This window comes from Bombina bombina, chromosome 4, assembly GCF_027579735.1.
Source record: "Bombina bombina isolate aBomBom1 chromosome 4, aBomBom1.pri, whole genome shotgun sequence".
Lineage (NCBI taxonomy): Eukaryota > Metazoa > Chordata > Amphibia > Anura > Bombinatoridae > Bombina > Bombina bombina.
The window spans coordinates 105,971,234-105,984,740 of NC_069502.1; the positions used below are offsets into that span (position 1 = coordinate 105,971,234).

At 36.7% G+C, this 13,507-nt stretch overlaps 1 pseudogene; it reads left to right on the forward strand.

Annotated features, from left to right (window-relative positions):
• The first annotated feature begins 11,851 nt into the window (after positions 1–11,851).
• LOC128656939 (cytochrome P450 2K6-like) overlaps positions 11,852–13,507 on the forward strand; it is an 85,826-nt pseudogene continuing 84,170 nt past the window's right edge.

Below are 13,507 nucleotides of genomic sequence, written 5' to 3' on the forward strand. Positions count from 1 at the left end.
AGGGACCCTCGTATAAAAAAGCTGAAGGAGAACGACCTGTACTGGGTGTCCACGCTACTAGACCCCCGGTATAAGCATAAAGTGCCTGAATTACCGCAAGTCGGAAAGGATGTAGCAGTTCCAAAATAAATTAAAAAGTATGCTTTACACAGCGTATAAGGGTGTAATCCTCTGACTCCCACGACCACGACAGGACACTTTACAGACATGTTGTTGATGGAGGACATGCAGAGCTTTTTAAGTCCTATGCATCGCCACAGCCCTTCGGGGTCCACCCTCAGAGAATGACTCGACCAACAGGTAGCAGACTACCTCGCCTTAACTGCAGATCTCGACACTCTGAGGAGCGATGAACCCCTTGTCTACTGGGTGTGCAGGCTTGACCTGTGACCTGAGCTATCCCAATTTGCGAAAGAACTTCTGGCCTGCCCCGCTTCAAGTGTCCTGTCAGAAATGACCTTTAGTGCAGCAGGAGGTATTGTCACTGAGAAGAGAAGTCGCCTAGGTTAAAAAAGTCTAGATTACCTCACCTTTATTAAGATGAATGAGGGATGGATCCCAAAGGGACTGACATTGGGCGATACATTCGAGTAAAAAAGGCCTGATGACATGAGCTGCCTTGGGCTAAAAATGGTCCACACGCTGCTGTATTTTATCTTCGAATGCCGGATGACTTGCGTGACATCCTCCACCAACTAGGGTTCAAGCCGCAATGTTTTAGGGCACTTTCTGCCTGGGAAACAAACATCAATTTTTCTGGCCGCTGCTACAGCAGCAGCTGCAACAATACCTAATTTTTCAGGCATGTGTACATGCCTAATTTTTCTGGCCTCTGGTGCTGCACTGTGGCTTCAAAAACCAAACAAAAAAGGCACATAACAGGGATTAAACTGATAAGAATAGAACTACTTAACACACCACTCCTATCTGGTGGCATATTAGATTGCACAGGCAGTGCCCCAAAATTGAAATAGGAGGACCGACCGAGCATCTTTTTCCATCTCCCGGTTCCTAAAATCGATGCCATATACACATCCCCTGATAGGGGACGTAACAGGGATTAAACTGATCAGAATAGTACTACTTAACACACTACTCATATCTGGTGGCACAGTAGATTGCACGCGCAGTGCTCCAAATTTGAAGTAGGAGGACCGACCAAGCATCTTTTTCCATCTCCCGGTTCCTAAAAATCCATGCCATATACACGTCCCCTGATAGGGGACATAACAGGGATTACACTGATAGGAATAGTACTACTTAACACACCTTATTATAATGCAGAGAGAGGCAACGCAAAGAGAGGAGTCTGAAGAAGAGGAGTCAGAGGAGGAAGGTGGCTTTTAGGAGGTGGAAGACCAAACACAGCAGGTGTCCCAGGGGGCTTGTTGTCACCTTTCGGGGACCCTTGGTGTTGTACGTGGCTGGGTGGAGGAAGAGACCTTCAATGACATCAGTGAGGACAAGGAACGGGATATGGCGAGCTTGGTATCCAACCTTGTGCAAATGGGGAGTTTGCGGTTGTGCAAATGGACTGTTTGTGGTTGTTTGCGGTGCGTTAAAGGGACAGGTCTAGGCCAAAATAAACTTTCATGATTCAGATAGAGCATGTAATTTGAAAACAATTTTCCAATTTACTTTTATCACCCAATTTTGCTTTGTTCACTTGGTATTCTTAGTTGAAAGCTTAACCTAGGAGGTTCATATGCTAATTTCTTAGACCTTGAAGCCCACCTCTTTCAGATTGCATTTTAACAGTTTTTCACCACTAGAGGGTGTTAGTTCATGTATTTCATATAGATAACACTGTGCTCGTGCACGAGAAGTTATCTGGGAGCAGGCACTGATTGGCTAGACTGTAAGTCTGTCAAAAGAACTGAAAAAAGAGGCAGTTTGCAGAGGCTTAGATACAAGATAATCACAGAGGTTAAAAGTATATTATTATAAATGTGTTAGTTATGCAAAACTGGGAAATGGGTAATAAAGGGATTATCTATCTTTTAAAAACAATAAAAATTCTGGTGTAGACTGTCCCTTTAAACGGGGAGTTTGGTCTGTCACTGTGAAGCGGGCGTAACCCTTACACTACCTGATTGATACAACATCATACCTGATTTTTTTAAAGCATGTTATTCCAAACAATTTAGCAATGTTAGGTGATTTATGCCCTTTATGGCTTAAAACCAGACTCTGCATCAACTATGTAATTTTTCATGGGAGTTTTGCCATGGATCCCCCTCCGGCCTGCCACAGTCCAGGTGTTAGTCCCCTTGAAACAACTTTTCCATCACTATTGTGGCCAGAAAGAGTCCCTGTGGGTTTTAAAATTCGCCTGCCTATTGAAGTCAATGGCGGTTTGCCCGGTACGCCCGGTTCGCCCGTTCGCGAACATTTGAGGAAGTTCTTGTCCGCCATTCGCGAACACATATTTTTACGTTCGCGTCATCACTATATATATATATATATATATATATGTGTGTGTGTGTTGAAATGCATTAAATCTATATGCAATAATGAAAAGGGATTGTAGATGCTGGCATCACACTAATGTAATTGAATATATAATTAAATGCAAATGAGAAACCACAGTATATTGTTACTGTAAAAAAAGCTGATGAGGCAGAATTTAACACAGAAGGAGTAGACAGGTAATAAATATTCAGGATGAAATCACCATAGTTAAGCCAGAAGAGATAGGAGAGGAAAGAAAACGCCTCAGCATAATGGTATGGGAGGGGTTAACTGGACTGCTACTGAAATAGATTGTAGTAGTACAGAATCACTGAGAGAAGGGTTGAGGGAAAAACTAGAATACAAGGTAAGCAAAACAAATTCAGAAGGGTTAGAGGGAAAAATTTATTTTTTCTAGGTGGTCCCAGGATTATGTCCCTACAAGAATAGGAATTCAAGCAGTAAAAGTATTTTAAAGATTTATCAACTAAAAAATATTATTAACCTATTCCATTCTTGTGTTGCCATGTTCAATAGTGCCTGAAAGTTGGACTGAAACTTATTATTGTTATCTAAATGTGCTGTCCCCATGAGTTCCTCTTGTATGTGTTAGTCAAAAGTGTATCTACAGCATTTCTAGTGCTAATATAGAAACACTGGAACATTCATTACCATCTAAACCCTTCACTCCTCAAAGAATGTAACTGATATGTGTATATTTCTCATGACTGGAGGCCCGGGGTGCTCCCCACTACTAGTCAACAGGGAATTGTTGACTTTTAATAAAATTAACAAATAATAAATTTAGAGAATATATGAATGTTACATTTTATAACAGAACTAAGCAGTGATCTTCATCTCAGGATTATATGGTAGGATGAACATCTAGCATGTTAAAGGTGAGGGGGTAGTTCTGTCAATCTTTTTATCTTTGAATGAGAAAAAAATATTGTTTTTTTTTTACATTGAATGAATATTGCCATGTTTATAATGTCACATAAAACTTAACCATGTTCATTTTTTGCAGGTTTTGCCTGAATACAGATATGGTTTGTCACCGATCCAGTCACTTTAGTCCTTTCAATTATTCTGTGCTTATGTTTAATATGTCTTCTGTATGGATGGAATACGACTACAAATTACAAGAATTTCCCTCCTGGACCAAAACCTTACCATTAATTGGAAATCTGCATCTCTTAGCCAAGAATGAACCCTATACAACTTTTATGGAGGTATTTTTTTTTTTTTACAGATTAAAATTATGAATTTGAATATGTGCTATTCAGTATTAATACTTTTTGTTTGATCTTAAATACTGCTCCATAATAAGTGAAAAGTGGTCCATAGATATTGAGGATTCCAAATATAATGCAATCTTCCATTTACCAACATATTCACAGGCTTCATTGTGTAGAGCAGTGCTTCTCGTTAATAGGTGCTATAATTAAAATAATCAATTAATTTGCCTCCACTCAGATTGAGGGATGTTGTACTTAGACAACCTGGAAGAACCATACTAATACTATTCTTAGCAACCCTCTTGTATTACAGTTGAGTTCTATTTAATCAGAACTTGAATAAAGCCTATTTTTTAGATTTATTTACAATCACACCTACCAATTGATTTTTTTTTTTCAAAAATGTATTTAAATTTTTTTAGTCTAGGGACACACTGCTTTCAGTTAAAGGGACAGTCTAGTCAAAATTAAACTTTCATGATTCAGATAGGGCATGCAATTATAAACAACTTTCCAATTTACTTTTATCATCAAAATTGCTAATAAAGGGATTATCTAACCTTTTAATAAAACATCTGGGGTAGACTGCCCCTTTAAGTTATTTGCCCTGAATAATATGTTCTCAAAAGAAGAGAAGTAATTTAATTACATTTGATATTTTATACCTAAGTCGGCATGAACACAGTGAGATTACAATGGGTTAAAGGGACACTCACCCCAATTTTTTTTTTCTTTTATGATTCAGATAGAGCATGGACATTTTAAGCAACTTTCTTAATTTACTCCTATTTTCAAATTTTCTTTATTCTCTTGGTATCTCTATTTTAAATGCAAGAATGTAAGTTTAGATGCCGGCCCATTTTTGATGAACAACCTAGGCTGTCCTTGCTGATTGGTGGATGCATTCATCCACCAATAAAAAATGCTGTCCAGAGTCTGAACCAAGAAAAAAAACTTAGATGCCTTCTTTTATCCAATAAAGATAGCAAGAGATACGAAGTAAAAAGTCATAATAGGAGTAAATTAGAATGTTGCCTTTTAAAATTGCATGCCTCTATCTGAATAATGAAAGAAATAATTTGGGTTCAGTGTCCCTTTAATAATGAGGATGTACAGAGAGCACAAGGCCACAATGGGTCCCCTATACCTTATTGCATACAGATAACATAACTGTTATCCTCTGATTTCTTGCCCTAGATTAGTAACAATTTCAATTGATTTGTAATTCTTTCATTAACAGGGAAAATGTAACAAGTTGCAAAAGCAACTTATACCCCTTTTATTTGCAGGTTATGTCCTTTTGAGCATGCAAACTGCTTAAATTAAAGGAACCACTAAACCAAAATAAATTAACAAACTCAATAAAAACATAATAAAAAGGACTGTGCTAAAGAAATTAGTTTTAATTTCAAATGAGTAGTAGCTTTTTATGACAAATGTCAAAACAGCTAGATTACCAGCTTTGAGCACCATAGAGAAATTAACGAATGCAAGAAAAGTTGCGTTATTTAATCTCTAAAGCGCAGCCATTACAATTTTTTCAAAACCCCGGCTTGTGGCGCGCGATATGGGATTTTTAAAGCTCCATTACAGCACACAAAACAAGACATAATGGGTAGAAGGTGTCTGAAAACAGTCTAATACCTGCGATCGCAGAAAAGAAGAAGCTCCGTAACGCAGCCCCATTGGAAGTCCATGGGGAAAATGGAAAAGTTATTGTTAAAAACCTAAACACCCCCCAACCCCCTAACATAAACGCCTAGCTTTCTAACACCCTTTATCTGCCTGCCCCCCAACCATCGCCGACACCTTCCTACAAGTTATTAACCCCCTAATCTGTACCGCTCCCAAATAACAAATCAGCACCTAAATAAAGTATATTAAACCAACCACCACTCCATCCCCTAACTGCCGCTCCCGATATCGACTTCCAACTTTATTAAATGTTATTAAACCCCCTATTCCGCAGTTTCCCCAACGGTTGCTCGCAACTAATAAACGTTAATTAACCCCTAAAAGCTCCCTGGCCATCCCACATACACTAAATAAACCTATTAACCCACTAACCTCGCCAGCCCCACACATCGCAAAACAACCTAAATTAAACTAATAAACCCCCTAAACCTATCCCTAACTTAAACCCTAAAAACCTAACCCTAACACCCCCAGTACTTTAACATAATTAAAATAGATCTAAATTTAAATTTACAATTATTAACTAAATAATACCCTATTTAAAACTAAATACATACTTACCTGTAAAATTAAAACCTAAGCTAGCTTAAAATTTAACTAATAGTTATATTGTAGCTAGCTTAGGTTTTATTTTTTATTTCACAGGTAAGTTTGTATTTATTATAACTAGGTAGACTAGGTTATTAAATCGTTATAACCATTTACTAACTACCTAGTTAAAATAAATACAAACTTATCCTGTGAAATAAAACCTAAGCTAACTTACACACTAAAACTAACATTACAAAAAATAAAAAACTACCATTACAAAAAAAAATTAAATTATCCCAAAAAAAAAAAATAAAATATATATTTCTATTCCAAATTCCCTTTAAAAAAAATCTACCCCCCCCCCCCACAAAAAAAGCCTAATCTATAATAAACTATTTAAAGGGTCTTTAAAGTGGTCTTTTGTAGGGCATTGCCCTAAGTTAGGCAGCTCTTTAGCTACAAAAAACAAACACCCCTAACAGTTCACAAACCCCCACCCTCCAAACTACCAAGGGCCCTTAAAATGGCCTTTTCGGGGACCCTTAAAAGGGCCTTTTGTAGGGCATTGTCCTAAGTTACACATCTCTCTTGCTTCTTAAAAAAAAAAAAAACCCTAAAAAATACATTACAAAAATTACAAACAAATTATCAATAATAATAATAATAAAAAGTATTCCTATTTTAATACTATTAAAAAGGGGCCTTTTGTAGGGCATTTCCCTAAAAGATATTAGCTCTTTTTTGTGAAAAAAAAAAATAATACCAAATAACCCACTAAACATTACAAACCCCCACTCCCCCCCAAACCCACAATAATAAAAAAAACTAGGGCATATTAGCTCTTTTTACATGCCCAAACCCTAAACTAAAAATAAAAACTACCAAAAAAACCATAAAAAAACCTAACACTAAACCCCCAACGATCCACTTACCAGTTTTTGATATCCAGCTTGAACAATTTCATCCCGCGGAGAAAGTCCTCATCCAGGCAGTGAGAAGTCTTCACCCAGACGGCCTTTTCATCCCGGTGGCGAAGTCCTCATCCAAGCGGCGAGAAGTCTTCATCCAGGCGGCCTCTTCAATCTTCATCCAGGTGGCATCTTCTATCTTGATCCCGATGGCGCGGAGCGGGTCCACCTGAAGACATCCGGCACGGAGCATCCTCGTTCATACGGTCACCACCATACACTGAATCTTCAATGCAAGGTACGCGATCCAAGATGGCATTTCCTTGCATTTCTATTGGCTGCAAAAATTTGAATCGGCCAATAGGAATTAGAGCTGCTAAAATCCCATTGGCTGTTAAAATAAGCCAATAGGATTTAAGCAGCTCTCATTCTATTGGGATGATTCATGTAACAGATTTGTAGTGTATAACTCATAACTACTCTGCTTTTATTTGGCATTATGGATCTTGTCGTTTTAGGCTGTATCGCCATTTTTTTAGGCCAAAACGCAAAACTTGTAATACCAGCGCTATGGGAATCCCATTAAAAATCGTAATATTTATGAGTGCGATACTGACGTTGCCGTTACAGGCTAAAAGGCTTGCAGTACACCTATACCGACAAGACTTGTAATATCTGCAATACTGTTTTAACACTGAACTTACCATATGTTCAGAGTTAAAAGACGAAATCACAACTTGTTATCTAGGTGTAAGTTAGTTACATTTTCCTTCCTAATGCATCATGTGACAGCTATCAGCCAATCACAAAATGTATGTACTTTTTGAACATGCTCGATAGAAGTTGGTGCCTCGGAAAGCATATAAAAAGATTGGGCATATAAAAAGACTGTACACATTTAGATAATGAAAGTGAATTGAAGAGTTGTTTAAAATTGTGTGCTCTATCTGAATTATTAAATCATGATTAAATCGCTAGTGAGTAAGACAGATATATTTGTTTTAAATCATGGTTTTCATTTTTTAGAAGTAATAACTTTTCAGATTATTTTTCCAGTTATATCAGACTATTACTGATTTGGTTATATATCATTGGATATACACAGGTAGATCATTGAAATTAATGAATGAAACAATTGGGAGGAGAAGTATTTCCAGTTTAATAGGTTAATCATTCATATTTGATCAACTTTTCAGCTGTATGTTATTGGAAGTAGAAAAAGAATGATTCCTTTAACAATAACAATTTTAAATAGTTTTATTTAACTAAAACAATAACATTATATTTAATTTTAATGATTTCCCCTCTCTCCTCACACCTTGGTCCTTGTGCAGATCAATTCCACTCCAAAGAATCTTCTATACAATGAGCTTCTTGGTTGATTCTGTGTACATGGATTTGTAGGGGAGCAATGGCATTAAAGAGACAGTAAAGTCAAAATGAAACCTTATTAATTCAGATAGTATGCAATTTTATTTTTAACAATTTTCCATTTCACTTAACTTAATTTCCTTTGTTCTCTTGGTATCCATTGCTGAAAAGCATACATAGGCTCAGAAGCAATGCACTACTTGTGAGCTTGCTGCTTGTCACTGTCTCATCCAATATGTTTCAGCTAGGACCCAGAAGAACATTGTTCTCCTTCAACAAAGGATGCCAAGATAATAAAGTAAATCTGATAATAGAAGACATTTTGAAAATTGTATGCTCTATCTGAAACCCCATGATTATGCCCCTTTAAGGTCTATTTCTCAACTCTGTTTATTTTATAAAATGTTTGCTGTGAAGAAGGGGTATGTTGTTGCAGACACAAATTCACAGTTTTGAGAACTTCAAAACCAATAATATGTGATAATACCTTCAAGATAAACACAATTGCCAAAAATAATCTGACAGAATCCTCTGGGAGAGCATGACTTTGTGATTGGATTAATAGAATTCATTTAGCAAATAAATTATACATTACAGCTATGAATATACAGCAACTTGCTCTATAATTAAAACAAGTAAACAGGTCATCTGTTAGACTGAATGATGTAAGAACAGGTTTTTATGGATTAAGAACAACATAGCAGACATCTTCAGTGAGGACATTGAGTGAACTTGTTTCTAGTACGTAACACAACAACAAGAAGGAAGTGAGTTAAAGGGACAGTCTACTTAAAATTTGTTATTGTTTAAAAAGATAGATATTCCCATTATTACCCATTCCCTGGTTTTGCATAATCAACACAGTTATATTAATACATGTTTTTTAACCTCTGTAATTACCTTATATCTAAGCCTCTGCAGGACTGCCCCCTTATCTTAGTTCTTTTGACAGACTTACATTTTAGCCAAGTTTACATAAATAACTCCATGGAAGTGAGCACATTGTTCTCTATATGACAAACACACACTTGCATTGTCTAGCAGTTAAAAACTGTCAAAATGCACTGAGATAAGAGGCAGCATTAAAAGGCATACAGCTAGATTACGAGTTGTGCGTTATGTGTCAAATATCAGCGTTGTGGCCCATAACGCATCATTTTCCCTAACACAGCCATTACAAGTCTTGTCTATATAGGTGTACCCGCAAGCCTTTTAGTCTGTAACGCAACGTCAGTACCGGCACTCGTAAAAATTACATTTTTAAATGTGATTCCGATAGCGCTGGTATTACGAGTTTTGTGTTCTGGCTAAAAAACGAGCGTTACAGCCTAAAACTACAAGATCCGTAACGCCATCTATAGTCAGTAGACATTGCTGCCACTAATAAAACGTATTAACCCATTTTCCGCTGCTTCCCGACATCGTCACCACTATGCTAAAGTTATTAACCCCTAAACTGCTGCCTTCTCCCGCATCGCAAACACCATTTAAATATTATTAACCCCTAATCTGCCATCCTCCCACATCGCCCCCACTATACTAAAGTTATTAAGCCCTACACCGCTGCCACTATAATAAACCTATCAACCCCTAAACTGCAAGCCCCCCACAACGGAATATACTAAACTAAAATATTAACCCCTAAACTGAAAGCCCCACACATCGAAATAAACTAAATTAAACTAGTAACCCCTAAACCTAAACGCCCCCTAACTTTATATTAAATTTACAATTTCCCTAGCTTAAATTAAATTAAAACTTACCTGTCAAATTAAAAAATACTAAGTTTAAACTAACAATTAAACTAATATAATTATTAAACTAGATTAAACTAGCTACCAATTAAATAAAACACATTAAAAAATCATAACACTACTCTAAAAATTACAAAGTATCTAATTACAAAAACAAAAAAATACTAATTACAAAAAATAACGAACACTAAATTACGGAAAATAACAAACAAAATTATCCAAAATAAAAAGAATTACACCTAATCTAATAGCCCTATCAAAGTTAAAAAGCCCCCCCAAAATAAAAAAACCCTAGCCTACAGTAAACTACCAAAGGCCCTTAAAAGGGCCTTTTGTGGGGCATTGCCCCAGAGATATCAGCTCTTTTACCTGTAAAAAAATCACAAAGTATTCCCCAACAGTAAAAACCCACCACCCAACCAACCCCCCAAAATAAAAAACCTAATTCTAAAAAAACTTAAGCTACCCATTGCCCTGAAAAGGGCATTTGTATGGGCATTGCCCTTAAAAGGGCATTTAGCTCTTTTACTGCCCAAACCCCGAACTAAAAAAAAAAACACCCAAAAAACCCTTAAAAAAAAGCCTAACACTAACCCCCGAAGATCCACTTCACAGTTTTTGAAGTCCCGCTTGAACGATCTTCATCCCAGAGTTTGAAGTCTTCATCCGGGACAGCCTCTTCAATCTTCATCCCGGCGTTTAATTCCTCATCCAAGCGGCGAGAAGTCTTCATCCAGATGGCCTCTTCAGTCTTCATCCAGGCGGCATCTTCTATCTTGATTCCAGAGGCATGGAGCGGGTCCATCCTGAAGACATCCGGCGTGGAGCATCCTCGTCATATGGTCGCCGCCTTACACTGAATCTTCAATGCAAGGTACACGATTCAAGATTGGCGTCCCTTGCATTCCTATTGGCTGAAACATTTAATTAGCCAATTAGAGCTGCTAAAATCGTATGACTATTCAAATCAGCCAATAGGATTCAAGCAGCTCTCATTCTATTGGCTAATTCGAATTAGCCAATAAAATGAGAACTGCTTTACTTTCCCTATAATGCTCAAAACTAATCTAGCTTATAGAAATAAACTATTACACAGATATATACACCTTCTGATAAAAAATCATAAACATATTTATAAAAAATGTATGTTATGGACTCAAAGAGATATGGTATTTGACTTGGAAGGGCTATTATGTATATATCTTTAAAATATGTTTTAAAAACAAAATAATTATTTTTTTGTACTGTGTGTGCATGTTTTTTGAATATAAGTACTTTACATTCCAATGTTTTTCATTTAGAAGACAATGATCTTTATATATATATATATATATATATATATATATATATATATATATATATATATATATATAATATATATACTATATAATGTGTTGTTTTAACAGAGCGCGTCCATTGAAGTCTATGGAAAGAAAAAGTTAATAGAGTCGCAATATCCGAGGTCCTCAAGGTTAGCGCTCACTGGGCTTTGTTCACTCACAAATGTTTTTTCAGCTTGTAATATGTGACCTAACCCTGTCTGTGTTAAATGTTTACTCCTTGCAAAGATTGCACGGCGAGCAAGAAAAAAATAAGCGTGCCCACTTGTAATCTGGGCTCTAAGTGGGTGTTGGTTAGCAAACTAATTTTATTTCAAATTTAGGGCTAGTTTACAAGTGGTTGCGCTAACTGAGTTGCACGATTGAAAAGGGGTTTATAATCACAGGGTCTGTCCCTGCTTTACAGTTTATTTGTAATCAATAGATGCTTTCACTTCAATCTTGACCATAATTTTAAAATGTAATTATCATTTAGATTTAAATAAATATCATATTAAAAAGCCAAAACGTGTATACTAAATTAATAAAAAAAATCTCATATTGTTTCAGCTTTCTGAGAAATAATGGCTCTGGTATTCAGCATGCAAATGGGAACTAAAAAGGGTTGTTGTACTCTGGCGGATATAACACACTGAAAGAAGCTCTGACAAATTATGCTGATGAGTTTTCTGGTAGAGGAGAACTCCCAGTTCTTGATGAAATAAAAAAAGGAAATGGTAATTACTTTTGTTTGTTCAACATAGTAGAGGGATTTAATGAATTTTGTAAGGTCCCACAAACGCCTTGTTGCTTATAAGGGACAGTCTAGTCCCAAAATAAACTTTTAATGATCAGATAGAGAATGTAATTTTAAACAATTTTCCATTTTACTTTTATCACCAATTTTGTTTTGTTCTCTTGGTATTCTTAGTTGAAAGCTAAACCTAGGAGGTTCGTATGCTAATTTCTAAGCCCTTGAAGGCCGCCTCTTCTCTCAGGGCATTTTGACAGTTTTTCACCACTAGAGAGTGTTAGTTCATGTGTGTCATATAGACAACACTGTGCTCACGCACTGTGGAGTTCCAATGAGCCAGCACTGATTGGCTAAAATGGATGTCTGTCAAAAGAACGAAATAAGGGGGGGCAGTTTGCAGAAGCTTAGATAGAAGATAATCATAGAGGTAAAAATTGTATTTATATGAATGTGATGGTTGTGCAAAACTAGGGAATGGGTAATAAAGAAATTATTTATATTTGTAAGCATAGGAGCCGGCCCACTTTTTGGTTCAGCACCTGGGTAGCGCTTGCCTGATTGGTGGCAACATTTAGCCACCATCAGGCAGGTGCTGAACCAAAAATGGGCAGGTTCCTATGCTATATATTCCTGTTTTTTCAATATAGATAGCAAGAGAACAACAAAAAATGTATAATAGGAGTAAGTTAGGAAGTTGCTTAAAATTGCATGCTGTATCTGAATCATGAAAGAAAAAAATTGTGTTTTGTGTCTTTTTAAATATTTCTTTTTTCTATTTATTTTTATTATATCATGATGAATTAAAACAGTGATGTTAGTTTTGATTGTAATGAAATTTGCTGAACAATTGCCTGCTAGTTTATTATTTTTTATTTATTTTGTAATTTGAGACTGTTCAACAGTTAGCAATTGTTGCAATATATCAATAATTTCTTAGGAAATATCTAGAACAAGATGTCAGGGAGATCCTAAGATGGAGCTGTGGCAGTGTTTCTCTCTCTCTCCCCCCATTTCTTTTGCTCTCTCTCCCCTTTCTTTTGCTCTCTCCCCCTCTCTTTTGCTCTCTCTCTCCACCTCTCGTTTGCTCTCTCCACCTCTCGTCTGCCCTCTCTCTCTCTCTCTCTCTCTCTCACTCTCTCTCACTCTCTCTCTCTCTCTCTCTCCTCTTCTCTCTCTTTCTCTCTCTCTCTCTCTCTCTTTCTCTCTTTCTCTCTTCTCCCTCCTCTTTCTCTCTCTCTTCTCTCTTTCTCTCTCTCTCTCTTTCCTCCTCTTTCTCTCTTTCTCTCTTTCTCTCTCTTTCTCTCTCTTTCTCTCTTTCTCTCTTTCTCTCTTTCTTTCTCCTCTCTTTTTCTCTCTTTCTCTCTTTCTCTCTTTCTCTCTTTCCTCTTTCTCCTCTTTCTCTCTTTTCCTCTTTCCTCCTCTCTCTTCTCCTTCTCTCTCCCTCTTACTTCTTTCTCTCTTTCTCCTCTTCTCTCTTTCTCTCTCT